The 4,597-nt window shown below is 45.6% G+C and overlaps 1 long non-coding RNA gene across 2 annotated transcripts; it reads right to left on the minus strand.

Annotated features, from left to right (window-relative positions):
• Positions 1–2,683: 2,683 nt before the first annotated feature.
• On the minus strand, positions 2,684–4,357 carry LOC135908237 (uncharacterized). 2 transcript variants are annotated; one of them, XR_010566255.2, is made up of 3 exons: positions 4,169–4,357; positions 3,214–3,325; positions 2,684–3,031 (listed from the first exon to the last, which is right to left on the minus strand). It is a non-coding gene; the product is annotated as an uncharacterized lncRNA (long non-coding RNA). The 2 variants fall into 2 exon arrangements; XR_011511753.1 differs by having other exon boundaries at positions 3,214–3,343.
• Between the last annotated feature and the right edge of the window lie 240 nt (positions 4,358–4,597).

Genomic DNA, 4,597 nt, shown 5'->3' on the forward strand with positions numbered 1-4,597 from the left:
TGACGCCCATACAAACAAGCCACAAGTGAGTGAACAGAACGCGCGACTTTATTGGCAGAAGACAAGCAGTGTACATTCTCGTGCAATAGCAGAAATAAAATTTGCATGTCGAGATACGCTGGAATCATTGACGCGAGCTCGTAAACGGCTCACCGTCGTCGTCGCACGTGGTGGTCAGGTTAACGAGCAAGAACCAGCAGCGGAAACATATTGGACAGAGTGTGCCACTTATTTGCAGCGACAGTCGCCGTTAAAAATGCCCAAATTGCATTGCGAAGCAATCGGGAGACGCAGGCATCTGCTGCCGCAGCCTACACAGCGACATGGGCTACCCCAGATTTTAGCCGTTCACTCCTTTCCAACCTGCACGTTTCTTTTCTTTCGGGGGCCGCTAATGTGTGGCTCACACTTGGTGTCTCACATTGTCTCGCTATGGACAAGTCGCTTTCGTGGGCATCGCCTCCATCAGCTACTTTTGCGGGCCTTTCCACCCATGTAGCTATCAACTTCATACGCATCGGACTATGTAAGCACGTATGCTGGTCTCCGTTCATGCCTAATCGCGGCCGAGAAAGGCCATAGGCACAATATGCCCATTGCTGCAGCAGGAAAGCGCGAACGGGGAGCACGAATCACGGTGCATGAAAATTGGGAGTCTATGTCGCTGTGCAGGCTGCAGGAGCGAATGCTTACTTCGAGAGACTGCTTCCCAGTGCAACCAACCAGGCCGCAATATTCTAAAAACATAACACTGCGACCATAACCAAGTGACATAACAGCAAAATTAAACAGCAATCAGTCACCGCATGAGGTTCAGACAATACGTTATACATTGGCGACGAACTATATGGCAACAGTGAGCATTCACATACACGGGTCTCTTAGGGTACATTGAGCTGCCTACCTACAGGCGTAGTGCCCGACTTCGTCGCACGTGGTGGTCTACTAACGAGCAACAACCAGCAGCAGAAACAGATTGAACAGAGTGTCCCACCTGTTTGCGGCGACAGTCGCTGTTAAAGATGAGCAATTTGCAGTGCAAAGCAGTCGGGTGACGCAGGCATCTGCTGCCGCAGCCTACACAGTGACATGGACTACCCATCATTTTAGCATTGACACCTTTCCAGCCTGCATGTTTCTTTCTTTTGGAGGCCGCTAATGTGTGGCTCACACTTGGTGTCCCACATTGTCTCAATATGGACAAGTCGCTTTCGTGGGCATCACCTTCATCAGCCACTTTTGCGGGCCTTTCCACCCAACTTCATACAGGTCCGACCATGTAAGCACTTATGCTGGTCTCCGTTCATGCCTAATCGCGGCCGAGAAAGGCCAGAGGCACAATTTGCCCATGGCTGCAGCAGGAAAGGGTGAATGGGGAGCACGAATCACGGTGTGCGTAAATTGGGAGTCTATGTCGCTGTGCAGACTGCAGGATCAAATTCTTACTTCGAGAGGCTGCTTCCCAGTGCAACCGACCAGGCAGCAATATTCGAAAAACATAAAACTGCGACCGTAACCAAGTGACATAACAGCAAAATTAAACGGCAATCAGTCACCGCTTGAGGTTCAGACAATACATTATACATTGGCTGCGAACCATCTTACAGGCATAATGCTTGCCTTTGTCACATGTGGTGGTCTGGTAACGAGCGACAACCTGCGGTACAAACAGATTGGACAGAGCCTTGCACCTGTTTGAACCAACAGTTGCCGTTGAAGATGAGCAACTTCCATTGCGAAGCAATCAGGTGACGCAGGCATCTGCTGCCGCAACCAACACAGCGACATGGACTACCCGGCATTTTAGCGTTAACTCCTTTCCAACCTGCACATTTATTTTCTTTCGGGGGCCGCTATGTGTGGCTCACACTTTGTGTCCCACTTTGTCGCAATGTGGACAAGTCGCTTTTGTGGGCATCACCTTCGGCAGCCATTCTTGCGGGCCTTTCCACCCATACGGCTATCAACTTCATACACTTCGAACCATGTAAGCACATATGCTGGTCTCCGTTTTGAGCAAATCATGGCCGAGGTAGGCCACAAGCACAATTTGCCCATGGCTGCAGCAGGCCAGAACGAACGGGGCGCACCAGTTACGGTGTGTGTATACTGGGAGTCTATGTCGCTTTGCGGACTGCAGGAGCAAATGCTTACCTCGAGGGACTGCTTACCAATGCAACTGACCAGGCCCCCACATCTGTAACATAGTTACCACAACCAAGTGTGGCAGCAAAACCAGATTCTGCAATCAATCACTTCACTGTAGCTTGCACAAAGACCCAGGCTATCAAGGAAGAGGAGCAATCATCAACGAGACTAGGAATATGGAAAATGAGAAAGCTTGCATTCAAGAGAGAAGCCACTCTGCTCTGCAAGCATTGAAGGCTAAAAACACCAAGAAAAGTAAAATGGTGCATAGCACATGTGCATAGGTTAATGCAAGACGCATGCCGATGCTGCATCAGCTATTTCAGGAGAGTAATTGCGCATGACAACATACACTAGAAGATACTGCTACAGATATGTTAGGCTGCTAGACAGTGACTGGTATTAAGTATCAGCGAAATATCCAAATATAAAGGTTGACCTTTATATTTGGATGAGGATGAATAACCTCTAACAAAAATGGGCAATGAGAAAGCTTGCATTTATAGAAGAAAAATTACACTTCGCACAAGCGGAATTAACATGGCTTGGAAGCTGATTAAGGACGAACTGATGAAACTCAATCTTTTGGCCAGCGTTGTCCGTGCTTGGTCAGATGTTGCAGGTGCATCTGAAGACGAAGAATTTCTAGAAAGTCCTTTTTGAGTTACTTGGATGACTCAGCCAAATGTCCGTGCTGGTGGAATGGTGGATGAAGCTCTTTGCAGTCTTAACACAGTCCTTTGCAGACTTGATATCTCATCCATATTCTTGTGCATGTGCTTCTTTGTTCTTGGTGTAAAAGCCTTGCAAATTCGGCTCCAGCCCCTTCCTGTTGGTGCAGATAGGAGCTCCTGTGATGACCAAGATGTGCTTGGCATAGACTCTGTTGGGGCAAAACGGTGACACGTGAGATACAGCACAGATTAGCCAAATTTATGTGGGTTTTATATGTTCGAACCAATTATACTGAACCATATATATGAACAAACATTCATATCTGCTGCAAACAGCAAGCCAATACAGCATAGATCAAACATATTTATTTCTGAACCATATGTTGTTTACCTTGTAGTAGTAGCCAATGTCCACACAATGACCTTGTCGTAGCAGGCAGCAGCTTCTGTTTAGTGCGTGGAGTGTGTTGCTTTATACTGGTGCCGTCCTCATTACTGCATGTCTGGAACAGAAATTTTGACTGAATCAGAAATTGAAAAAGCAAAGTTTTGCAATATGAAATGCAAAAAGGTGTGACATATATGTTGTAATGATTTGCGACTACAGAACACATGCAAATGTACACTGTCTATTCTAGGGTGCTTAAGCAGCATGTTAAATAAATATTGCTATTGTCCATAAAATTGATGTCTGCCTAACTACAATGCATGTCAACAGCGCAAGTACTATTAAGATCACAAATGAGAACATTTGTGGGTTCATTTATGCTCTAGAAGTGATCACACTGCTAGTTACTCAAGCAAATGCATGAAAGTCATGAAGCTATTAGAACTGATGCATTATTTTTCTCTACGAACGTGATGCACCGCTTCACTACTGCAAAAATAAATGCCCTACGGTAAACCAATCTGAACAGCAAGAACATTTGGAACCAACAAGTACGAAATATGGGTGAATTATCATGCTTGCAACTGTTTAATACATTAAATTCTGTACTTTCACTTCATTTTACCAAAGGATTATTCGGTTTTGTGGACGAAAGACGTTGCCGGCCGACTCGAAAAAAAAGTTTAATATGTATATTGATAAGGCTACTCAGTCACCTACAACCACGGCTACAATAACATGAAAAATGAGACGCGCGTTCCGATATCGCTCTTTCTTTGCTGGTTGTGTGTGTAAACCAAACGACAGCCTCGCAAGTAAAGGTTTATTTAGGAAACAGCAACTGAGATCCTCACTGCCCATATGTAATGCAGGATCTAGTTCGTTAACTTGTGCCCGCCTGGAAGGTAATGAGACGGATATTATATAACGATTGAAGCAGCGGTGTTAAACGACTCACCGTTATTGCCGTTGTCAGCCGCAGCAAAATCCAGCTCCCGTTTCGATGCAGACCTGTCCCGAATGGCTCACGACCGAAACCCAACTGCCGGGCTTGCATGTCCGCTTGCAAACACGTAACTTCACCCCAAGTTACATAGAAGCACAAGAAACTAGTTTTAGAAACAAAGAAGCAACCAGTCTTGAGTGTACGAACGAATGAATCCGTGCCGCCGTGCACTCGCAAATACCGGTAAAAATTTTAAATCCAGGCCAGAGGTCACGTGAAAGATCGATGATGCTGAACGCTATTTGCGTTCATAATGGCGAAGAAACAATAAACTTACTAACAAAGAGTACAATGTCTAATTAGCAATGATAATTTTGCCCTGTTTTTATGTAAAAGAAAATGCTTCGGTAATTGTAAGAGAACGTTTGTAAGATAAAATTG

This window comes from Dermacentor albipictus, chromosome 2 (assembly GCF_038994185.2).
Source record: "Dermacentor albipictus isolate Rhodes 1998 colony chromosome 2, USDA_Dalb.pri_finalv2, whole genome shotgun sequence".
Lineage (NCBI taxonomy): Eukaryota > Metazoa > Arthropoda > Arachnida > Ixodida > Ixodidae > Dermacentor > Dermacentor albipictus.